The sequence below is a fragment of the Pan paniscus genome, chromosome 2, assembly GCF_029289425.2.
Source record: "Pan paniscus chromosome 2, NHGRI_mPanPan1-v2.0_pri, whole genome shotgun sequence".
NCBI lineage: Eukaryota > Metazoa > Chordata > Mammalia > Primates > Hominidae > Pan > Pan paniscus.
The window spans coordinates 98,055,537-98,082,144 of record NC_085926.1 but is presented as its reverse complement, the minus strand read 5'-3'; the positions used below and the strand labels follow the sequence as shown (position 1 = coordinate 98,082,144).

Here is a 26,608-nt window from a genome sequence, read left to right as displayed (position 1 = left end):
AGATAAGCTATGACTAGAAAAGAAGGGTTTATAGTCAATTAGGCCACATGATCAAATAATCATATGGCCTGCAAGTGTATCTCTCATTTACTCTAATTATTCAGAATTCCTGTTCTCACTTTATCCTTGTCTCCTTTCCTTTTCCATCAAAATCTCACCCCTACCCTCTAAACTTCAGCTCAGGTTTTCCCTCCTCTGTGAAGATCTTCTGAAGGCAGAAACAAGAAACAAGACTGTCTTAGGGGATAATGTAGCAAGCAGTTACAACTTTCACTAGGAAAGGAAAATGGGGCAGGGCCTGTATGAAAATGAGGAATTCATTGAAGGAGAGTCCAGGAGGAGCAAGACAGGCTTGTCATGCCCACTGCAGGGCATCTGGTTGCTTTGAGGGGGCTGCTCAGAGGAGCTCAGGCAAGTTCGGCCCTCAGCCTCCTGGCTTCTTCAAGTCCTGCAGTCCTGGGGTCCAGGTGCCAGGACACAGGACCACTCAAAGCTGTGGGCGTGTGGTGCTTCATCGGGCTTTCTATTGGCGCCAGTCCAGTTTTATTTGTTTTTTTTTTTCTAGTTATCATCTCTTCCTTTTTGCTTTTTTGCTGTCTAACATACGGCAAAAAACTGGGCATGATCTATCTTCTCCATCTCTCAAGCTCCTTAAGATCTCTTCTTCTCTCCAAAAGATTTAACAAAACAAATGCTTCTGGATATAAGTCCTTGTGATTTGATTCTCTCTATCAGAAGTTTTCTTGTCACTCTGAACTGGAAAGGAGAGCGGGTGATCCTTTTTCTCCTTTCATTTTGCCATTTTTAGTGGCAACAGCTATAGCCTGATGTACATTCCAATAATGCTCCTATTTTCCTAGTTGAGACAACAGATCTAGAGTTTGCTTACAAAATTTTTAAAGTTTTCTGTTCCCACAGAAAACTTTAAAGCTAGAACTTTTGGACTAGGATGGTAAAACACTGAGCTGGAGTCATTTCATGGGTCCTGATAATTTGACAGAAGGCAAAGTACTAAGAATAAAAAGATCATTTGAAAAACACAACTAAAGAAAAATGCCTCAACTTTTTATGGGATGCTTAAATGCTACAAAATTTCTGTCACTAGCTGCAAGTCAGCAAACTTAATGGTTATTTTCTAAAAATTTGACTGCTCCAGTTTAGTAATGTTGTATTCATTTATTTTTAAATATGCACACAGGAAGTGAGGTGCAGTGGTACATGCATCTGTAGTCCCAGCAACTTGGGAGGCTGAGGCAGGAGGATCACTTGAGCTGAGGAGTTCGAAGATACAATGAGCTATGATGATGCCACTGCACTCCAGGCCTGGGTGACAGAGCAAGACCCTGTCTCTTAAACACACACACACACACACACACACACACACACACACACACACACACACACACACAGGCTCCTCAGGAATCATTAGTCCACATCAGGGGTTGAGGTGACATGACCTCAACTTCAGGCAATGTTAAAGCTCCCAATCCTTCTTCCTTTCTAGTTTGTTTTAAATGTTTGAACATTTACATATTTTGGGGCAGTTTTGAAGCTATGAGCAATTTCAATTCAATCTTTTCTACCCAACTTTTACAGTTAAATGAACAGAGCCATGGATGTTGGTGGTGGCATTTTGGGCCTGAATACTTGTACATTTGGAAGCACTGCTATATAAATTCTTCATTCTTGGAATAGAAACCAGTTCTAATGATAACAGCTCTTACATAATCCTTACTTTGTACAAGGCACTGTTCTAAATACTCTTTGTAAATAACTCATTTAATTCCCATATCAATCTTATGAGAAAGGTACTGTTGTTATAATCTGTTTTACAGAGGTAGAAATGGAGGCACCTGCTCAACGTTAATAAGAAAGAGAGCCAGGATTTAGACCTACACAATATTGATTCAAAGTCTGCTCTTAACTACTATGCAATATTGCCTCTCAAATTTGGAAGGCAAAACAAGCAGCTTGCTGGTGGCACTGGTCTTTAAGCAGGTTATTAGAATCCATTGGGCTTTATGGGTAGAGCCCAGTTTCATATAATAATGTATGTTATATTTAACTAACATTCATCTACATGTGGCCGGCAGCCTCCCTCCTCCAAAAAAACCTAAACCTAATTGAGTTCAAATATCTGTCAGTAACTCTCTACCACTCCTTCCACCCCATCCTATCTTTTAGCTAGGAAGAAAATATATCCTGGTTTGCCTTGGCTAGTCCTGATTTATACTTGTTTTCCCTATGTCCCATCTGGTTTATTAATATTATCTGTCTTATTGCAGAGATTCTTTAATATATTAATATGGATTACTACTGTCCAAGTAAGGAAATGGAGATGAGGCCATCCTCGAACTTATTTGATCCCCAAACCCCTCACTGCGGAACACCTGTTAACAGCTCCCAGAACAGCAACAGAAGAAAGCCTAAATTTTAGCTTTAATTTTTGTGATCCTGAGCAAACCACTTTATGCCACAGTTTTCTTAATTGTGGATTGATGAAGTCATACTGCTGTGATTTATGATTCTCTTCTGGTTTGGGCCAACTTCTGTTAAGAATGCTATATACCCTGGATGCGTCAAAATTTCCAGAGTGAGGTGGAATGCTGAAGTACAGAGGAATAGGGTAACATTAAAAAAAAAATAGGTGAATGTGGCCCACATGTGGGTATGTGAGTTACATAATTTCCCTGAACAGAAATTTCATAAGAAAAAAGCCTATGAGGCTACATCTAGACCTACTATCCACTCACCCTTGTTATAGAGTGTAACCCCAAGGAAGAGAAGTGTTACAATGGAAAAAACACAGTACGTCTGTTAAGAGTACCCTTTGGCATTCACAGAGACTTCAACTACCTATTATACTATTAATACATAATGTATCCCCTTAATGTAAATCATTCAAGGTAGGTATAATGCTCACCTACCCTGCTTCAGAATGCTTAATTTTCTCACCCAGCTTCTCAATGGAAAAAGCCTTTTCTTACAGAGTTTTTGGGTATAGCTTAGGACAAGGTCCTTCATTGCTTCATCCTTAAAGTTTCCTATTGATAAACTGGGCTTAAGGAATTAGCCTATCAACTGACTACCAACTATACGAAAAGTATTCACATAATGATTTGTGTTTGGATTGATCTTCGAGAACCACAACCCTAAAGTCTTACATGATGGGGGTGAGATAACGCTGAGATGTAAGTCTAATGGAGTAAATAAACAAGACAGAGCAAAATAAGATTTGGTTTATCAATACTATACTACAAATTTGATAGCATCATAATTTTTAAAAACCTTTTTTTTACCCTTTTCCTTCATATAAAAATAGTACATATTCATTGTGGAGATTTTAGAAAATGCAGAAAAGTAAAAAAAAAAAACAAAAAAATTTGGTTCCACTATAAAAAGACAGTCCTACTGTAAAAGATATCCAGCATTCTAATTTTGGTATTTACTTTTGTTCTGTCTCTGTGTGTATATGAATAAGACTATGTATATATCCACATAGCTTTACATGTCTGGAATTATGTCTAATATACAAATGTTTTATCCTTTAATATTATATTATGAGTATTTCCCCATGTCATTAGTCTTGAAAAACATTTTTAGTGGCTTTATAGTAAACCATGGTTTGTCTATAATATATTTCTTTGTTCTTCTGTCATTACTTAGATTATTTCAAAAATTTGGTTTTGCAAATATAGTATAATAAACATCGTTATATGTAACATTTATCTATTTCTGTTTAGAATAGATTTCTAGAAGAAAAATTGCATTGTAAAAAGGTATACATGTTTTTAAAAGGTCTTAACTTCTAAACTCTTTTCCACAAGCTTTTGGGTCAATTTATAAGTCATCAACACTGTATAACACTGTGTATGTTTTTATCACACCCCAGTAAACACTGAATATTACCTTTCTAATATTGTAAATAGGTAAAAATAATATAGCATTTTACTAATTTGCGATCATTTGATGAGACTAAATGTTTTACTTTTTCTTTTCTTTTTTTTTTTTTTTTGAGATGGAGTCTTGCTCTGTCGCCCAGGCTGGAGTGTAGTGGCGGGATCTCGGCTCACTGCAAGCTCCGCCTCCTGGGTTCACGCCATTTGCCTGCCTCAGCCTCCTGAGTAGCTGGGACTATAGGCGCCCGCCACCATGCTCGGCTAATTTTTTGTATTTTTAGTAGAGACGGGGTTTCACCATGTTAGCCAGGATGGTCTTGATCTCCTGACTTTGTGATCTGCCGGCCTTGGCCTCCCAAAGTGCTGGGATTACAGGCATGAGCCACCGCACCTGGCCTTTATTTTCTTATATGCATAGAATGTTCTTAACTGTTCATTTGTCAAGGAAAGTTTTAATGTTTTGCTTATCAACTTTTATGGCTCTATTAATTTTAAGGTTAATCTTAACAAATTATTTATTTATTCATTTTTAGAGATAGGCTTTCATTCTGTTGCCCAGGCTGCAGTGCCGTGGTGCCATCATAGCTCACTATAGCCTTGAACTGCTGGGCTCAAGTTATCCTCCTGCCTCAGCCTCTTGAGTTGCTAGAACTACAGCTACATGCCACTATGTCTGGCTAATTTTTTAAACTTTTTTAGAGATGGGGTCTTGCTTTGTTGCTCAGGCTGGTCTTGAGCTCCTGGCCTTAAGCAATCTGCCTTGGCCTCCCAAAGCACTGCGATTACAGGCGTGAGTCACCATACCCAGCCAAGATTAATTTTTAATGCTGCCTAATCTTTTAATTTTTATGACTTTTGATTTACAGATGTTTTAAATTATGAGATTAAATATATCATTTTTCATTGCAGTTATGCTTAGAAAAATTATCTCTATTTCAAAGTACATAATCTAGTGTTTAAAATAATTTAATCTTTAAAAAAAGCATGTAACTTAAATCCATATGGAATAGATTTTGTTGAGTATAATGTGAGGCTCTAACTCTGTTACCTTTACAAATATTTAATCAATTGTCCCAATGTCTTGCCAAATGATTCTTCCTTTCCTCACTTTCTTGTCATGACGCTTTTATTTAATCAAAACACAAATTATACATATGCTATGGTATAATTCCATTGATCTGCCTATGAGTTTTCTATTGCTACCACACCTTAAGTTATTTAAAAAACACATTGAGCTTCCTTCTTTTTTATTTTCCTAAATGGCTATCACATTGGGGTGCAGGGAGTAGCAAGGAAGCGAGAAACAGATTTAGGTCAAAATCTCCAAGAGAACTGGGAAAGGCCTGAGGCTGGATGGGGGTCAGTAGAGATGTAGGGAGGGAGGTCAGGCTAAGTCAGGTACCAAGCTGTGTCCTTCCACAATGCCCTCGTTCACATCACACCTCTGCCACTCAATAGCTGGCTTTGGGTAAGTTAGTTCCTCTTTGTGTGCTTTGGTTTCCTAAAATATAAAGTGAAGTTGTTGAAATGAGACAGGGAGAAACACTCAGATGAGTGTATTGCCCGTGGTAGACATCATTTATCACTCATTTGAAGCTATCTTCCACCGCCATCATGCCACTGTAAATTACTATAGCACGGGGATTAAAATTACAAGCTCCCTAGAATCGGGATGCCTAGACTGGAACCTTACCTCTGTCATTTACAAGCTGTGTGAGCTTGGAAAAGTTACTTGCTCTTTTTGCGCCTTAGTTTCCTCATCTATAAAACAGGGATATTAACAGTACCTACTTCATAGGGTTGTTACATGGAGTCCTGATATAATGAATGTAAGTTACTTAACACACAGTCTGGCACACAAGTGAATTCTCACAAAATGGTCATCATAACCATTACCTCACTTGATTACCCTGGGGCATTTGGTACTGATGTTAACTCTCAACTTTTTGACACTCTCTCCTCCTTTGTCTTCTGGAACACTGTGATTTGGTTCCCAACCCATCACTTCATGCACTTTCTTCTTTCACCTACCCCTTAAAATGCTGTCATCCTCCAGGATGTCCTCCACTATCCTATTCTTTGGTGACCAACCATACACTTTCTTGATGCTCCTTCTAAGCTAGAAGATGGCATTTTTTTAAGTTCAAGGACCCGATAAATACTTTAAGCTTGTGGGCCATATGATCTCTATCACAACTACACATTGTACAATATGTAAGCCATTGAGAATATGTAAGGGAGTATGCATAGCTATATTACAACAAAACAAGCCATACAAAAACAGGTGGCCAGCCCACATGCCATAGTCTGCTAGTTCCTACTCTAGGTGGTTGTTTCGGCTCAGGTATTAGAAAACTCTTCACATTGCGTCTGTCCTCCCTACTGGGCTGTGGGCTCCCTTAGGGCAATGTGTCCTTTCATCCTTGTATGTTCTGGAGGCAGCATAGGATCCAGCAGATATATACAATCAACTTCTGCTAAAACACTCAATGAGATGGCCACATAATATGAGTCTTTACAGATAAAAAGTTTGTTGTGCTACAGGGAAGAAATGAGCCCTTCAGTAGCTACCAAAACAAACTTTTAGAGAAGACCTCATGGCCTACGTAGTGCACTGAAACATCCAGTAGAATTATTTTTTCTTTCCCAAATGTGAAAGGGAAATTCAGGTCCAGGAAATTCACAATTTCAAGGACCAAGTAATATTGCAGACATCAAAATAGAGCTGTTCAGGGTTATCTATAAAACAGGACACACTTTATAGGAATGGAACAGCTGTTTCCCCATTTCTGTTTTAAAAGGGGAAACAGGCTATAGGGCTCAGGGGTATATGCTAAGCATATGGAGAAAATTTATTTGCTTAAAGAAAATGTGACATGCAGTTGGCAAAGGGCTCAGTTTGTAGGAGATAATATCCTGGTGGGTGAAATTTAGAGGATAAAAAGAATATATACAGAGTCATTTCAGCGTTGTGATTAATGAAAAAGGAAACAGTAATAAACACTGAAAGGAAGAAAAGAAAAGTAAAGTTGAAGCTGAAAAGAACTGAATATGCTCTAGGGAAGACACTATAAGAACCAAGTGTCACTTATAGTAATAATGACTTTAGTAAAACAAATTTTAGATAAAGATGGCACTGGTTTAGGAAAAAATAAGAAAACCAAAACCTCAGTCAAAAGTAACAGTGTGAGTATTGAGTTTCTCTGAATATAGTGTAAAGGATCTTTATAGAGCTGGGGATAGCTGAAAAATATATTGAAGACTCTGGGGGAGAATTTTAGGCTTCTGGAACATAGTTAGAAACAGGTAATAGACAAAAAAGCATGTTTAAATTTTTCCTTTTTAATTTTCAAGCCCAAACTTAATCAGCAGTAATATTTTTAGTATAAACATTTGCTGAACTCCTTTTATGGAGAGATTACTGTTTTGTGTGACTTAACATATCCTCTCAAGTAGCAATTACCAGAGAGCACTCTTTAAAATTTCTTAAAATCATAAAATCATTATTGCTGTGAAAAAAGGACCTAAATTTTTCTTTAAAAGAGCAAAGGTAATGTTGGTTTCCTTCAACCTTCTTCTTCCCCTTCCCTACTAAGAATTATGAAAGGACTCATTGTGTGGCCACATGGACATTCATTCATTCATCCCTCAAAAATCTAATGGGCACCTACTATGTACTAGGCACTGTGCTAAGCCCCGAGGAGGAAAGATGAAGAAGATGTGGTTCTTACTCTGAGAAGCTGACAATATAGCGGGAAAGACAGACATGTGTATAAGCAATTAAAATGCAATGTGATACTACAGTGATGGAGAACAGGTGTGAGGTACGGGCTAGGGGTGGTAGGGGGTAATATAAAGGGAAGCACCAGGGAGTTATCTCATGATACTGTCTGTATACTGACTGTGGTGGCACCCACACAAATCTGTACAGTATTAAAATTCATAGACCTGTATGCCAAAAGAAAAAAAGGCCAATTTTACTCTATGATACTTAAAAGTTAAAATAAAAAAATTCTGATAGATGCCCATCAACAAGAGAGAACGGATAAACGATGGCATATTCATACAGTAGACGCTACTGAGTAATAAAAGGAATAGATTGCTGACAAATGCAACAACGTGGATTAATCTCAAAAGCATTACTGAGTGAAAGGAGCAGATATGATGAAGTATATCCTGTATGATTTCATTTATAGGAACTTCTAGAGTAGGCAACATTAACATATGCCGATAGAAGTCAGATCAGCTGTTGCTTCTGTGTATATGGGTGTGGGGAGTGGGGTGGGTTTGATTGGGAAGGGATCTTAGGGAACTTTTAGGTGTGATGAAAATGTTCTAGGTCTTGGTAAAAACTGATTGAACAGTACACTTAAGATGTGAGTACCTCAATAAATGTAAATTATAACTCAATTAAAAATATGCATTTAGCTATTGGCTTGTCTTTCACAGCATAAAATTTCTAATGGTGTTTAAAGTTGCAAAAAACATTAACAATCTCTCTACCATATGTTATGTTTATTTTTAAGATCAATTGGATTTTTTTGGTGTCTTAATGAAGTAAATATAATATCTAATAATAAATCTTATGACAAAGATAATTAATAATTAAAATGTGCAGAGAAGGGCAGAACTCTACAGTCTGCTGGGGTGAGGATTTGTTGCTGTATGTTAGGAAAGGCAAGAAAGAGGCAAGTCTCAAGAGGATGTTGAAGGGTAGAAGTTCAGTGCACAGACCAGGAAAAGAACGTTCCAGAACAACATGTGCAAAGTCACAGATGTGAGAAAGGCTGGCATTGTGCTAAGCACTTTGCCTGGACAGTTTAATCCTCATTATTGTCTCCATGTTTCATAGCCCAGGCTTGACAAGGCATGAGGCCTGGTCCAGGTTCCTTGGCTGTCATATAGGCAGAGCAAGCATTCTCACACAGATAGTGCAGAAACTCACTCTTGTCCTCCTTCGTGTGCTGTCTCCTGTCATGCTGGGGTGTCTGGCTTTAATCATGGCACTGATGGGACCTAAGAGAGGCTTTTACCTAACCAGAATCTACTTTAAGAAGATAACTAGACTGACAATAATGGATCATTTGGGCTGTACTTACCAGCCTTTCTTCCTGCTTCCCTTCACCTGAAAGCACAACTACTTCTAACAAGATCACTAGTAACAGCGGCTGAACAGTGATCACCAAGATCTGTCTCCACGCCCTCCATTCCACAGACTCCTTTGTCAAGAGGTTCTAATTGTGGGATTATGTAAGCAGTGAGATGATGGTCCCATAAGTTTCTAAGTGAGAGATGGGATGCTCTTGGGGTCCCCAAATCCCAGTGGGAACTATATATAGGGTGGAAGGTCTCTGACTGGGGAATTTTGTGCAGATGTCCTCACCAAATCTCCTAGATGATACTGAGACACTGAGGTAAACAGGATTTCCTGGCTAGCTGTTTTGCAGCTAGATAATTAGATTTCCTAGCCCTGGAATAGCTAAGGTACAGAACTCTGTCGGGCTTGGAGGTTTTAGAGCCATCCTGGGAAAGATGACATTGTCTCTATGTGCTGTAAGGATTCTGGTTCTTGGCTGGACCCATGGAAAGCTCTCAGAAGAGCCTGGGCCCTGCTCTAGAGGGAAGTGCCTTCTACTGGACAGAGATGAATGAGGATTAGGCCAAGGGTTTGGCAATGGAGAATTGCCTCAGTTGAAAATGGCTTTAAAATAATCACAACAAAGCTACATAGAGCTCTATAATTTATAAACTGTGCTCATGTTCATTATTTAAAAATGATTTTGAGTCCCACAAATATGCTGGACGTCAGCAATTTACAGATTTGAAACTTAGGAAGGTTAAGTGACTGAGACGTGCATAGCTGCCTGCCTGTCTGCTTTCTTTCCTTAGTTCTCTCTCTGCCCAACTTTCTTTTTTTTTTTTGAGATGGAGTCTCACTCTGTCGCCCAGGCTAGAGTGCAGTGGCGCGATCTCGGCTCACTGCAAGCTCCGCCTTCCGGGTTCACACCATTCTCCTGCCTCAGCCTCCTGAGTAGCTGGGACTACAGGCGCCCGCCACCACGCCTGGCTAATTTTTTGTATTTTTAGTAGAGACGGAGTTTCATCGTGTTAGCCAGGATGGTCTCGATCTCTTGACCTCGTGATCCACCGGCCTCAGCCTCCCAAAGTGCTGGGATTACAGGCATGAGCCACCGCATCCAGCCCCAACTTTCTTCTTTTGTGTTTTCAATATCTAGCTCTTAGTTAACTATAGATCATCTTATTCTAGAAAAAAATTTAAGGCAGCTTACAAGGTTACAAAAAAAGAAGACTGTATAAATTAAAAGTGGGAGTGAATATGAAAGAAAAATAAGAATTGGACCTGAAATTAGTCCAAGACTTATGATAAAGATATAATGGCCTATACATTTGCTACTGATGGGGCACAAATTTGATTCTACGTTTGTAGGAACCCATGTGAAAAAGGAAACCTGGTCACTATTCATAGTATGCATAAGCTAAAATGACAATGACAAAACAATCAATTACTCAAGAGAAGTACAACTATTTTAGGTTCCTAATAATTACAACTTGGCATAATGCACAGTAGCTTCTTTTGATTATTAAACAAAACTAGGCCTTCAAAGATGATTTTGGTTTTCAACTGTCTTTTCAGTATACAAGATAATTCACCATGTGAATTTTAAAAAAACATGAAAAGCATACCATCTCTCTGAACTCATGTAGCAAATTCCATTACGAAAGTCAAAGCAGGTGAGACCCCAGTGAGCCCACTAGCTGTAGGAACAGTTCTAGGACTCAGGGATATGGGTAGAGTGACAATTTCCACATGTACTACAGGGGAAGAGACAAAGCCACTCACTGTGGCATAGGAATACATAGATCATCATACAGACGTTATATCTTATTTTGTAAATTTTTTTTAACTTGGTGGCAAATATTAACATGACCCTTTATACCACAAGTTCCTTATAATGGCTGTTTTTAATATAGAAAAGCATTATTCCAGAGCACCATTTTCTCTGTTGTACATCTTGCTGCATTCATGCCCTAGGGCTAGAGTTTATTTACACTGGCTAGTTTATACCTTCCTCACTCAACCCTCCAGTTTCCCTTACTTTTATGCCAAAAAAAGGACACAGAGTTTTTCCTTTTTGTAATTTACATATGTAGAAAATATGTCCAAGTCAGGATGCCCCTTTCATCCACAGGAAGAGTCTGGGGCCACCTGACTCATCAACAGGACAAATCCAGAAATAGAAAATGCAATCTAGCTAAAAGTGAGAGACAAGTGGAAACTTTTAAGCCAGCACACAGCTAAGGTGTTATGTCATATGAAATTAATTCTCTGAGGTCAGCGATTAGAGTTAGGTTACAGTGCAATCATAATTCTGCCTGCTAATTACTTGACCCGTTACAACATTTATTTCACTGAGAGATGCTCAGCTATAACTTCCAAGGGTGGGCTTGGGATAGATGGAAGGAAGCAGACAGCCAGAGAAACAGCAACTCCTTCCTTTTGCAAACAGATGTGTCTCCTAGGCCCCTAACTAAAATGATTATTTCCTGCTTTTCTAAGTGAGGGATCAGATGTGTCTCGCTCTTCCCTTTCCAGCAAAACGAAGCACCTGAGATCACAGAGCTCTTCAGTGAAGTGCAAAAGATGACTGAAGAAATTGAGTTATGTTCCGTTACGAGAAGCACTAGAGTAACATGATAACAAAACCACCCTCCCTATGGGAAAGAGGAGGAAGCCAGGGAATAAATGGTGTGGCTAGAATGGTGCATTTATATATTTCTTTCACTTCCGAAGACTGACCTCTCCCAATAAAGAGATATGGAGCGGCACTAAGAAGAAATGGCAATTGCCGAATGGAGATATTGGAATAATGCAAGTACTGTGAACAGGGGCAGCTCTAAAATACAGAGAATAAACAGCCCTTACTCAAAGGGAAGCGTCAAGCAGTGCCTGAGGGATTGTGCAGGAATGGCTGGTGGGGATGAGGTACAGACTGAAAACAGGGGGATCTGAGAGTTAGTACCTGACATGTGAACGCATATACATCTCATCAATTTATAAACCATTGACATCAATAATAAAGAGCAGCAGCAGCAGCTGCTGCTGCTACTAGACAGCATATAGTGCCAGGTCCTGTCCCCAGAGCCTTGTGTTTACTACCTCGCTGAGGAGTGCTGTCCCCTGCTTTCTCACACGGGTCCAGGTGGCCTTTTGCCATCTGGGGATGTATTTCCTCCTCTAGGATGTCCTTGATGTTCAAGCAAGGCTATTGGTGCTGGGTGGTGAGGACTGCGAGGACAGGGAGGGAACCAGGACCTACCCTGTGACTGGTTTGCTGCAGGCTCCTAATCACATGAGGCTGCTGAGAAGGTCAGGGTCACCAGCTGTGACCTGGGGGCCAATGGAAAGGCCTGTACTCCTCAGCCTCTTGCTTTCTCTCATCATTCTCATTTCTGCCCCTAAATCTACTCACTGTGAAAGAAAAGAAGGGAAACACTGATGCCTGTAGCTGAAGTGTGCAGTTGAATGGTCAGAAACTAGACTTCTCACATGTAATTGAATCATCATAGTGCTGGTGACAGCATTCCTATTCCAACTTCCAATTTTCAAGTTATTGTTGGGGTTGAAATATCTCTCACCTCAGAATTTTTATTTTGGAAAATCTCCAAAGCACACTTTTAGCCACAACTGAGTAACTGAAACAGGAAAAAAAAAATAGGAATGTTTTCAGCCACATTAAACTCTAACCAGATGCTCTTAAAAAACTTTTTGTATGTATACAGCACCTTTTATTCTAGCGGAGAGTCATGTTTTTCAGCTCTGAACTGTATCTGTCATAGACTGAAAATAGTAATACTTTAAGAGCCATGGTAACCACCTGACAAATATATCTTCTCCACATAGGAGGTAAAGAGGATCCCAGTGCTATCTCTAATTCTCCCTCTCTACCCAGACCCCTAGAAATCCAAGTGAAGTTAATGTAATGAATATTTATCGAATACCTTATTTGTACCGGGAACAAAGGTGAAGAACACTGGGAAGTTGGCATGAATTTAATCAACCTGCAAAGTGAAAATGAAAGCAGATCTAGGACATTGTACAAAGCGTTAGGGCTGGGACCTACCTTACTGGACCACCTGAAAGACAGCATTTCTGACACCTTTTCTTCTGTTAATCATCAGGCAGAGAGAAACGCTTTTGGCCTTTAGAGGAAGAGCCGTGTGAAGGAAAATTAATGATAGGCTGCCTACAGTCCATGAATTCCCAGGTCATTTTCCTTGGGTCTACCCAGCGCACGGCCTGGGAGTATCCTGTTCAGGCAGTATTTGGACCCCCAGCAACCACTTCGACCCTTCCATTCTCCAAACGAGAGCCAAAAAGATCTTTCCAAAAGGTAAATAGGATCATGTAAACTTCCAGGTTAAAACATCGCAGCAGTCTGCTTTTATACTTAAAATAACACTCATACTCCCTAGCACCACCCCCAGGGCTCCCCTAACTGGGACCCTAATTCCTCCTTGAATCCCACTGCCTCCTCTTTGGCTCACAATACCCCAGCCATGCTGACCTCCAGGAGTGCCTAGAACATGGAAACTCCTTTCTTGCCCTGGAGCCTTCACACCTATTGTTCTCAGAACTGAACGCTTCCTCCTCTAGCTCCTTCACATCACTCCCATCTCAGGTTAAATGGCCTCTTCAGAGAGAGGTCTCCTCTGACATCTGAGGTTCGCTCACTCCCCCAGTTCTCTGTCATGATTTTCTCTTCCTTTCTATTACAGCACTATCACAAGATGTACTTATCATCTGATTTGTTACCTTGTTTTTATTTGATCCTTCCCATAGACTTTACATTCCAAGATAGGAGGGACCAATACCATCTGCTTTTTAAATATAATCTCCCCAGTATTCAAGATATGCCTGGACATAGTGGACATGTAATAAATAATTGTTGAATAGATGAATGAAATGAATATAATTGCAAATAATAAATTTTTTGTAAAGAAGGCCATCTTTATATTTTATGTTTTTACTACCATAAATACTATTGTACTACCATAAATCTGGATTACTATTAGAGGTTTTTCATGTATTCATTTTAACCAGGACCACCCTGACTGGACTTAAGAAGCTGAGAGAATGGAGAGCTGATGTATGGCTGCAATTAGAAAGTTTCAAAACTATTGCTTTAAAACACCAGGTTTGGCACACAATGCATTTTGAATAAGGGGGAGAGGGGTTAGTCCTTCTAATTTAAAGCTATTTGCGGTTGAGAGCAGAGTTCCTATTATGTATGTGGCATGGTGTTCCTTAACTGAAGAAAAATGACAAAGAACCTTAACATGAAGCACCAGAACACTAAGAATGAATAGCACAATGTATTCCTGGGGAGCTATTGTGAAGCTGGCCTAAGAAGGAATACCCTTGTCACTTTGCCATGTGGCTCCGGCCTAGGCTGCCAAATCATGGAGTTGTTGGAAACTAAGAAGTACCCTGGGTGCCAGTCTTGTTTTTCCAACCATGCCCAGTGGCTAAAATGGAAGATCTTGAGTCTTCACACTGTGTCCTGTCTGGTTCTTCAGCCAGCAAAACCAAATTTTGTAGGTTACCAGGAGCCCACCCACACCAGAAAGGGGGGTCTAGAATTGTCTTAGTGCCTAGGGATGCTCTCTGGAAGCCCTGCAGTGGGTTCTGGGTACTTGTACACAGCATGAACAGCAGTCTTTCTCCAATCACCTCCTGATTTGCTCAGGGTATAGGCCCAAACTTTTCCCTTGGTTTCCTCCATGCATTTAATTTCTCTGTTAGGACTATAGCTCTGCTCAGCACCTAGTTTATTTGCATGGGGTTCTGCTTCCTTGCATAATTCTTATCTTTCCATGTCTCTTGCTACTCGTTCCTTATCTGCTGCTTGGGATCAGGCCCCAACCCAAGGAGCACACCTGGAATTGTGCCGCAGCCTTCTGCCGAGATTCTCCTTGCAGTGTTGAAATACCTCACTTGTAACATATGCTACTGGTTCTGCTGCTGGGAGCAGCCTCACCTATTTCTAGCCCCTCCGTGAGGCCAGCCTCTGAGGTCCCAGCATCCTTCATCAACAAACATGTATTGAGGTGACACCAGGGGCCCCCTCAGAGCACCAGGATAAATTTGCTTGAGATGGGAGTGTAAATTAGTTCAACCATTGTGGAAGACAGTGTGGCGATTCCTCAAGGATCTAGAACTAGAAATACCATTTGGCCCAGTAATCCCATTACCGGGCATATACCCAAAGGATTATAAATCATTCTATGATAAAGACATATGCACATGTATGTTTATTGTGGCAGTATTCACAATAGCATCACATGTACACGTATGTTTATTGTGGCACTGTTCACAATAGCAAAGACTTGGAACCAACCGAAATGTCCATCAATGATAGACTGGATTAAGAAAATGTGGCAAATATACACCATGGAATACTATGCAGCCATAAAAAAGGATGAGTTCATGTCCTTTGCAGGGACATGAATGAAGCTGGAAACCATCATTCTCAGCAAACTATCACAAGATCAGAAAACCATCACCTCATGTTCTTACTCATAAGTGGGAGCTGAACAATGAAAACACATGGACACAGGGAGGGGAACATCACACATCGGGCCTGTAGGGGGGTGGGGGGCTAGGGGAGGGATAATATTAGGAGAAATACCTAATGTAGGTGATGGGTTGATGGGTGCAGCAAACCACCATGACACGTGTATACCTATGTAACAAAACAGAACGTTCTGCACACGTAGCCCAGAACTTAAAGAATTAAAAAAAAAGAGTTTGCTTGAATTCAGGGGTCACTTTGGAGAAGCTGTGACATAAGTGGTTTATCTAAGGCTTTATGTCAAATACAGGGCATGCAGTGGTACCAAAGTTAAAGCTGAGCCACACAATTTTCATGAGTACAAAGCTGGATGCCATAGCCCTGTCCTTGAGGCACGGGGCAGCTGCAAGGGCTGAAGCCATCCTGCGCTTTCCTGCCAGGGTGCCTGGGTTGACTCGGTGTCCTCTGCCTAGAATGCCCTCCTTCTTACTCTTTTCCTGCCAGAAACCTACTGCTCCTTGCCCAAGGTGTCCAGTTAAAATAGTTGCATCCCCACCCCCACCCCGTGAAGCCTCCCTGACCTCCACCTCAGGAAGACTTAGACAACAGGCTACTCAGACCTACATCAGAACACCTAGCCTATTAAAATGAGAATCTCATACTGCCTCTCCTATTAGACTATGAGTTCCTGAGCGAGAGAGAGAGGACAACATTTTGTCTTTAAAGGACCAAGACCTAGCACAGTGCTAGGTGCCACGCCTAGCACGGTTGGTATAATACCTCTTTATAAGATGTGCAATTAATACAGAAAACAGGATTAGAATGAAATAACATTTTTAGACAGAAGGAAGGCTGAGAGGGGAGAAAGACTTCTAACTCGTGTATTTTCCTGTGCAAAAGGAACCTTTTAGCCAAGAAGACACTGGTCCAATTTGAGATGTTGCTAGAATTATCCCTTCCCTCTCTTTTACTCTACATTTCAGAGAACCAGTGCCTATTTGGAAAAGTAATATGGGCACACAAGGAAGAAAGCAATGCAGTGACATATATCAACAAGGCTACTGAACTATGTAGCTTTGCCAGATGATAGCTATGCCAGAGAAAAGCATTACATAATGACATCAAAATAGGACACTTGAGGAATGTCTTAGAGCTAAAACAGCTGTCACCTGGTATTTTGGCATTATTGAAGAACATGAAGAGATAGACCCTGGAAACTGGAGAGTACAGATTATTTGCAACAACAATTTTCAGAGGTCAAGAACATGTTTTCCTCATTTTTTAAAAAAGTTAACCTCTTATTATCATTTTCACTTGAGAAAATTATGATGCTCTAAAATGTCTAATACCTAAACACTGCCTATAGGTAGGCATCAAAGGCAGATACCAGTTCCTAAATAAACCTGTAAACTTGGAGATATTTGTCTATTTTGTAGATTATCCAGAACTTTCAATTTTACATATAAATAATCCCACTCTTAAGGAACATTAAGAACAGGATAATACATGAAATTCTAACTGTCAATTTTGCTGTTAGTCAAATGTCTGTTAGGACAAAAGTTTACAACCCTGGAATTGAAAAATGACTAATTGGTTTAATATGTGTAATTTTCTTATTTTTTTTACCTTCTAGCTCAGTGAGATGCTGTTCTGAAGTTGCTTTCCTCTGGGGCTGCTACTCTCATCCTTTGTTCATTTGGTTAAAGAGGTCAGATGCTTCATCCATTCAAAGATGCATCAATTCTATGATGTGTTGTGTATTGACTATGTGCCAGAGGCTGCAACTGCAAAGGTGGAAGGTGCACTCTGCACCCCAAGAACTTCCCATTAGTGGGGGAGAGACAAGTATGCTTGGCAATTGCAGTAACATGGGATTGAGGGTAAAGTATGGTTAAACTCTGGGTGCCTTGGGAGCACTATGAGGGTTACATGATCCATCTGGGATACAGAGGTGACAGTGGGAAGGATGGGATTTGGGATGTGAGTCAAGAAAAAGTAGGCATGCCTGGGGGAAACTGATGTCCTGTGATCTAGCTCTGCTACAAGAATTCATTTTTCCTTTATAATTCATAGAAACAAAATAAATAGACAATTTATACCTCATATTTTCTAGAATTAGCAATATATATCTGTCAACACCTTGCAGACATGTGCAGTAATAATTGTAAAATCTAGCAAAAAGCACAGTATTAGGCTTTCCTGAATCATTTTAAAGTCATTAATTCACAGACTCACATAATGTTAGTACTAAAATAGAACTAAGACATCTTTTTCAGTGCAAAACCTTCACAGAAGAGGAAACCGAAGCTCAGGGTCAACAAAAAACGAAACAAAAAAACAACAACACGACCACCAAAAGATTAGGAATGTTTTTCTTGATATTTCCCTTCTTTATTTGGTTGCTTGGTCACCTGTCAGTGGGTGGGACTAAGACATCTTTAGAGAATGTGTTCTGTTTATGGACTCACAATTCTTTCAGTTATCTGTAGGACGATATCTACGAGTCAGCCCAATACATTCCCTCCTTTCCTCCCCATACAGATACTCATTTTTGGTAGATGCTGTGACAGAAAGGCCACAGGAAAGGGGAAGAGTTTCTGTCCTAGGGGTCAACTTTTGAAAGTTAACTGATGAACTAATATCAATTCCATGGACCCAAGGAAGCTTAAACTGAGATGGAATTTTAAGATAATTATATTGTAGGATCTACATAGGCTGAGACAATTATGTTAGTGCTTGAACAGAGGCCGCATGGATACTCTGCAACTGGAAAATGAACTATTAAAACAACAAATGGCTAGTGTTTCATAAAGTTAATTTCAAAAGTCTACGTCACTAATACAACTGTAAGTGAAAAGCTGTCCTGTAACTCTTTCAAAGCTGACTGATCAGGAGGTGAAAAGTCTAATGTAGGATCATTTAATATCTCAAAATCTCTTAAATAACTAATTTTCTGTATTAATAATACAATACTATAGCAATGCTATCTAATAGAGATATAATATAAGCCGTGTATGTTATGTTAAATTTTCTAGAAATAGTAAAACCAATTTTTAAAAATAATAGTAAATACACAGAACATATTACCATTTTAACCCTTTTCATGTGTGCAACTCAGTGAAATAAAGTACAACTACACTGGTATGCAACCATCACTACTCTCTATTTCCAGAATTTTCCCATCATCCCCAGATGAAATTCTATACCCATTAAACAATTCTCCCCATCATTCCTTCCCACCAGCTGTTGATAACCCTATTCTACTTTCTATTTCTATGAATTTGACAATTCTGGGTACCTTATATAAGTGGAATCATAACAGTATCTGTCCTTTTGTGCCTAATTTATTTCACTTAGCATGCCTTCATGGTTCATCCATATTGTAGGATGTATCAGAATTTCAATCTTCTTTAAGCCTGAGTAATACTCCATTGTATGTATATATATGTGTGTGTGTGTATATGTATGTATGTATATATATATATATATGTGTGTATATATATATATATACTGCAGTTTATCTATCCATTGATGGACATTTGGGTTGTTTCCACCTTTTGGCTATTGTGACGGTAAAAAAAAAAAAGTGTATCTGTTTTACCCAATTTATCCAAAGTATTATCTTTCAACCTGTAATCAATATACACATTATTACTGAGATATTTTACATTAGTTGTTTTCTAATGTCTTTGAGATCTGCTGTGTATTTCATAATTACAGCATATCTCCATTTGAATTAGCCACACTTTATGCTCTTAATAAGCATACGTGGTTAGTAGTTAATGTACTGGATAGCACAGTTCTATAGGAGAGTTTGCATTCAAGATTTTAAAAATCATGATTCCTTCTGGATGCCACCATGATGAATAATTCCACCTTATTTTTTTTTCATATAGCCCTAGTGTTTAGAGTTAGGCCTCGGAAGTCAGACTAAACTAAATGCAGATCCCAGTCTCTTACTAATTATCTCAGTGATGTTGGAAAGATTACTTAATCTTTCAAAACCTCAGTTCCGTTTTTTGTAAAGTTGGAAAAAAAGACTATTTCTCCCATAGGGTTTCTGTCTGAATTAAAATCAAATAACATAAATAAAGTGCTCAATGTACTTAATGTAGTGTTGCCAAAGTGTGACATAATAAATAGCAACTATAATAAAAATAATCCACTAGATTATAGGTTCACAAGGGCAAGGGCTACGTCTATCTTTCACAGTGTGCCTGACACATGGCAATTATTTATTTATGTGAATAAATAATTGAACTCTTCCCTCAGTCTTTATAAACTTTTGTTTCCATGACATCTTCACACCTTCACAGAGATTGCATGATGATTTCTAATACCTACCTTGCCATGAAGATACAGATACTTTATGGTATAGAAAGAACATGAAACTCTCATTCTCATCATTTCCTTCTTTTTTATTTAAAAAATTTTGACTACTTCCTTTCCTTTTCCTTGAGAAATCAGGGATGATGGGGCCAAAAAGACTAAGGGCCAAAGGGGCCCTTACCCACAGGGGCAATGAGCAAATACATAAGTATTCTGAGGATAACAGAAACCACCTTATCCTCACTGTTGGGGAAGGGAGTTACAAATATGGAAAGGGTTAAAAGCCAGATTATGTCTATGGTGTTAGATTGGAAATGCAGCTATCAGTGTGATCTCATAGTCTTTAATATAAATAGAGCAACAGATATAGGCGCACGTGTGTGTTTGTGTTTCCTAGCCTATTACCTGAAAGGGCCTGGAAGCAATGAGCTCACGCAATCCCCAGATCTTGGTTTCTAAATACCATTTTCCATAATGGATGGAGGTCTTCTTGAAGATATGGCTAATTCCAGAGTTGGGCACAGAAAGTACAAGATGCTTATGGAACATCTTCTTGTGCCAGAAGGTAAGAAAGTACTCAGAAAAACATGAGGGCCACATCTGAGATCATTTGAGCATTAAAATAAATAATGATATTAGTGATTTATAACTCATTCAATAAAACAGCAATTTATGAGCTCATGTTGATATAAATAAACATAAAAATAAGTGAGGAGAAGGGAATGCTCTTCTTCACTCTAAGAAAGTTTATTTAAGAGCAATATGTTTACCTAGTCTCCAAGTATCTCCCCACAAAATATTTATTAACTGCAAAAGGAAAAACTATAATTTTACAGTGAGTAAATCTAACAGATACCACCTTAAGCAAGTGGGTTTGGTTACAAGACTAACTCCGTTTATGTGACTCCTGATATGATTAAGAAGAATACAGCATTGTTTCTGTAGTATTCCTGCCACAAAAATACACAATTTCAATCTCACAATGAGGAAACATCACACAAATCTAAACTGAGGAACATTCTACAAAATGTACTCTTCAAAAATGTGAAGGTCACATATAAAAAAGGAAGATTACAGAACTGTTCAAGATTGAAGGAATGTAGAGCAAGGCAACTAAATGCAACACATAATCGTGGACTAAAAAACCATTTTTTTTCTATAAAGGATATTATTGAGACATTTGGTGAAAAGTTGAATGGGATCTATGGATTAGAAAGTAAAGTTGATTTACTGAATTTAATTGTTATACTGTGGTTATGTAGAAGAGTATACTTACATTTTTAAGATAATCACACTAAAGTATATAAATTAATTCAGAAAAAAAATATACACACACCAAAATAAACTCACGGGTGGAAAGGAGGATGAGAGAAAGAGACAGAGAGAGAGAGAGACAGAGAGAGAGAGAGAGAAAGAGAAAGAGAGGGAGAATACAACCAGTGGTAAAATGTTAAACATTGGAGAACCTTAGTGAAGAGCATATGGAAATTCTTTATTATTCCTGTATTTTTTCTATAAGTCTGAAATTATTTTGATGTTAAAAATTAAAAATAAAGAGCATGGGCTTTGGAGTAACTCAGATTCAATTTTGAATCCTCAGTCTTATATCTATCATCTGTGAGATCCTAGGAAGTTATTAAATTATTCTGATCTTTGGTTTTCTCATTAGAGCACCAGGAGTAGGACTAATTTAAAGGGCTGCTGAGGATTAAATTAGATAATCCATGACTTGAGCACTGGGCAGGTGGTAGGCATGTCTGGTAAGTGATCTGATACATAATGGATGCTGAAATATATATTTGTTGAATAAATGAACAAACTCCTCCCTTCTATCCAACCCCTCAATCTGAACAAGTGATGCTACTTAAAGAAAATTAGATGCTTCAAATTTTAGCAATCCAAAGTATGAAGGTTTTCTTAACACTTGAATAATATAAAACAAAATGTCAAATAATAATAATAAATAATAAACATACCACCATGCATTCCGATGTTGCTCTAGAGTTTCCTCAGCACTTTGCCCTCGTGTCTCCTGTGACACTAAATGGAACAGGCAGGCATTCAAGTTTGAGTCCAACACAGCGTTAATAATAGCGAATGTTTACAGTGCCTTGGGTTATGGGTGTCAAAGAAGGGGTCATGCCCTTGTTACTTAAATCACAAACAAGGCTTACATCAGTTCATGGCTGCAGGGTACAAAATGAGGTGCAATTTAATGTCCATCTGGGCATCTGTTCCTAAGGTGCTAGCACTGCTGTCTGTGGTTCACAATATATCTGGGGTAGCAACACAGCAAAGAAAGGGACCCAGGTTGTGCTTGGGAAGTTTCTACTCTCAGCCAAGATGTGCACATGAATTTAAAATTACCTAAGAGGGTGTTTCAGAGTTGCTGGCCAAAGAGTGGTGTCTTCTAATCTGGAGAGCAGCTGCTGGGCACAGGCATGCAAACACACATACACAGACACACACACACACACAGACGTGCTCACGGAGCCTGTGCCTGCCTCTACTTGTCTGCTCTGCGCAGATGGTTCCTGGCTTTTGGGTCACCTCATCCTGCAGCCCAGTCCAGTTAGAACCTTTCTTCCACAGAGACTGGCAAGCTGTGGGGTAAGAGTTTTGGTAAGGCTGCCTGTCTTCAGAGCATGAAGGACACTGCCCGGAGAGGGAAGAGGGCAATATTTAGTGTTTGGGCCTACTTGTTGTTGGGCTCCCCACTGCCTCTCCTTTGCAGAGCTATCACTGGCCCCTGGTTGCAAACTCTCGGTGGCTTTCAAGCCTACAAAACAAAAACTGAGAGGGTGTCCAAAAAGAGAAGAAGAAAACGTTGTTGTTGGTCCTGGATTCCACTGTTGGATTTTGGTGGGGATGAGAAGAAGGAATTACCAGGCGTGATCAACAAAGGTACCTGCACGGTAAGCTAAGTGTCCCCATCCTTGCTGAGAAGAGGCTTTGGGATGTTTCTGTGTTATTCACCAGCTAGGAGCGGCCAACACCACTCTCCAAAAGTAGGATCTTGTGAATATTATGCAAAGGAACGTAGTATGATTAAGAGCTTATGACAGATGATGACTTTTAGGCTAAAATGACTAAGAGTTGCTTGCAAAATAGAGGAACTATCCTGACAGTAGGTAAGTTTTACCAAAGTGATACACATGAAAGAAAACCAAAATGAAACTTTAAATTGTTATCCTGTTAAGAGTAAGATGAATAGTCAAAAATTAAAGAAAAAGTATGTTTGGATAAATGGCTTTCCTTCTTAATAGCTTGATTTTGTAAGCTGATGTGAATGATCAATATACAGTGTCAAAATCATCACAATGTGTTGAAAATGGAGAATTATACTGAATAGGTTAAATTGCAGAGGAGGAATTCTCTTTTCATGGAAAGATTAATGGAAGAAACTAACATTTTCAAATGGCAACTATATTGTATCTTTTTTCTTTTGTTTGTTTACCTTCTGTTGATGTTAAGATTTAATGAATGAGAGCCAGAGAACAGAAGCAGGTTTCTGAGATAAGGTTTTTGGCAAGTCTTGGGAGATACCTATCAAGAACTTGTTCTGTAACACCCCACAGAAGATGACTGGATATCCATGGGCACATCACATCTGGATATAAATGGGAAATGATGCTAGGCTGCTGCCAAATGACATCACAGAAAATTCTGCTCACTGTACTCCTCAATGAGAGGATTATTCAATGTTTAGGGTGGCTGCACAGTTTTGTATATAGGCGCTCCACTGAAGAGAGATATGTGTTCAGTTAAAATGGTTGTGACATATTCAGTTATTCTTTTTTCTTTCCATACCAATTAATGATTACATATCTTTCTTTATTCATTATCTGTTCACATCTCAGGAAGGAATAGAAGAGGTGCAACACATACACTGTTTAACTACACTACCATATTCCACGTGTGTATTAGATATGCATAAAGGAGAACATGGTGTAGTTAATACTAGAGAGAATGCATTGCAATTACAGCAATGTTCCTTTAGCTACAGTTAAACATGTTTTTCCTGTGATGACATTTTCTGATTTATCAATCTGCTATCTCCCAAAGCCAAATATTCCAAGTAAACATTTCTCTACATTTATCAGTTGACACTATTATGAAACTCTCATTATGCTTAATTAAAAATCAGCATAAATACTGTAAGAGCTGTTCTTCTAAAGGCAGCAATAATATTCATGGGCTCTTTCCACCTGGGTAATTAAGGTCTACTACTCTGATGAGAATTTTCTCAGTAATTTCCCAAAGCAATGTGGGGTTTGGATTCTTATACTAACCAATACAAAGATACTCTGTAAAAGTTCTGCAGCAAAGAAAAGCATTCATTATTTAAAGAGTGACAATTTATTTTTAGAGTTTACCTTCTATTAAAGTTCATGTGTAATTGTCTTTTTTGCTTAAGCTTTATTTAAGCAATAAATTAGCAATAAATTTAAGTAATAAATTTAGTCAAGACTTGGTCTTAGGTAGTGGCACTGGCACTGGAAATGAAGATATTTTATTGTGCCATTGAAATGATGGTGCCTTTAATAGAGTGCTATTGTAGGAGACTGCCATTGCAACTTGCCGAGAGTCAGGCAGGTCCAAGGATGCAAAAAACCTAAATGTAATGGGCTCTATCTTCTTTTCTTCTGATTACAGTCCATATTATTCTATGTTCTAACCTAAAGCAAAATTTTCATTACCAATGTAATACCCGCTTCACCTTTCTAATATGTTACATTAAAAAACATTTAAAGAAAAAGTGCTAGTAGCTTTTATTTTCCTTAGAGTAGAACTAGTGCCTACCAGCAATACACAGTAAGTTTGTTTAGTTATATTAGGGGAACACTTTTATAGTAATAGCTTAGTTTGTTTGCTCATTTGTTCATTCATTCATCAACTATTTTAGAATGCCTACTCTGTGCCAGGCCCCGTGCTGGTTATTGGGATTATAACAGTGAATGAGGCAAACATGGTCTCCAGATGCCCTGAGTGTAGGAATCTGCACAGAGGGTCTGATTACTAGTGATTTGAATCTGTGTATTGTGCATGTTGTTCAACATAGATATGGAGACAATTTTAGATACTATCTCAGCATCAAATAATTGAATTAGAAAACACATTTTAGTGCAAATACTTGAGCCTTCTTTGAGGGATGTTGACATTTTGGTGCAAGCTATAGATGTCAGACAAAAACCTTACATACTAATACCATCTGGTTCTTCAGAATTGGGTCAGACAGGAAGTCTAAGACAGAAGAAAATTTGTATTATAGCCTCTTAGAAGTCTAGGGTTCAAATCTGACAGTGGTTCAAGATTTTCTGTTTAATCTGACGGTCAATCACTGGAGCCTACACTGAAAGAGCAGCCCTACTGTACTTCTCATCTTGGTTGAGGAGACTTTTCATAATGGCATTAACAATGTCATTTATACCTACAAGGTGTTTTATATTGTGTATAAAACTCGCATATCAATTACGCACTTGACCCTATGTAGTAGGAAAGGCAGGTATTACCATTCCCTGTTCAGCAGATAGATAAACTAAGTTTTAGATATTTAAGGGACTAGCCCAGCTAATGTTTTCTCTAACACACAGCCTCATGGAGTAATCTCTTAAATAAAGTTCTAGAAAAATTCTGCATTTTCAACATGAGTACTCATAGCCCTGACCTATTGTTTGAAAGTGGTATTAGCAAACAGGAAAACATGCAGATAGAGGAAAGTTTCACTCCTCCCCCTACCATCCTCTTTCTGCCTCCATTGCCCTTCTAGGTCCTTACCCTAGAGTTCTTCCTTCTGGCCCTTGAAAATTCAGTTTAGTTGCTAAAAGAGATATAAGCTACTGCCTTTTTCTTCTTCTTTTTGGGTGGAATGATGAAGTAGAATATGGCGAACTGGGCTGTAAAGCTCTGAATTGACTCCTATTATTGTAATGAAATAAAAAATTATTCTGAGTAATAAGATTTTAAAAAGTTTGTGACTGTTTAGGACAGGAACAGTATAGTATATTAGTATATCCACCTACATGCAAAATGCAAATGGAATTTTACACTGCTGGTTAGTACCACCAGCCTAGCAACATAAAACATTGTCACATCAGATCAGACAATTTTCTACCCAGTCCAGATCCTGCTTCTGGTGCAAGCAGAAGTAGGCTGTTGTGAAGAAGCAGTTTATCATGGGTAAGAGGAAAAATTCACAAGAAAAAATACTCTATATGGAAAAATGGTAAGCACAGGTAATGGAGAGCTATACAGAGCTGAGCAGAGCAGTGAATGGAGAAGGTTTTTCTGATGGATTTTGAGAGTTAGGCCACATAGCTAGTATTGTCTATTATTAGCTATGACCAAGCAAATACACGACTTTATTTCTTTTTTTTACATTCTTCCTGGAATTTCCTGTACATGTATTTAAAGTTTGTTGTAATTCCTTGGAGGCTTTTAGCTACTTTTTTCTCTATTTGTGGCTTGAAATGGATGACATGTATCTTCATGATGGATCCAGGGACAATCACTTGACTAGGAAATTGGAATGCAGGGGAGGATAGCAAATGGGATAAAGCTGCTTCTGTGCTTCTCCTTAGAGTTGCTGCTCCTGATCCTGAAACAAAAAAATACAGAGGCAGCTGCTTCTGAGCCATGATATTAAACTGACAGGTTGTGACTAGGGACACCAGCTCCTTGTTTCAGCTGCCCCTAACATCTCTAAATGAAGCTATTTTAAGAACCTTTGCATTTGATCAGGGAGCATGTGGGGTTAACCTTATGTGTTCCACTCCAGTTTTAGAT

The 26,608-nt window shown here is 38.8% G+C and overlaps 1 protein-coding gene and 1 long non-coding RNA gene across 3 annotated transcripts in view; one reads left to right on the top strand and one right to left on the bottom strand.

Annotated features, from left to right (window-relative positions):
• Positions 1–3,773, top strand: part of LOC117979719 (uncharacterized) — a 124,791-nt gene extending 121,018 nt beyond the window's left edge. The window contains exon 4 of the long non-coding RNA XR_004670642.2: positions 2,286–3,773. This is a non-coding gene — a long non-coding RNA (uncharacterized LOC117979719). The remainder of the gene's footprint in view (positions 1–2,285) is intronic.
• Positions 1–26,608, bottom strand: part of CMSS1 (cms1 ribosomal small subunit homolog) — a 360,423-nt gene that overhangs the window by 41,712 nt on the left and 292,103 nt on the right. The window lies entirely within an intron of this gene.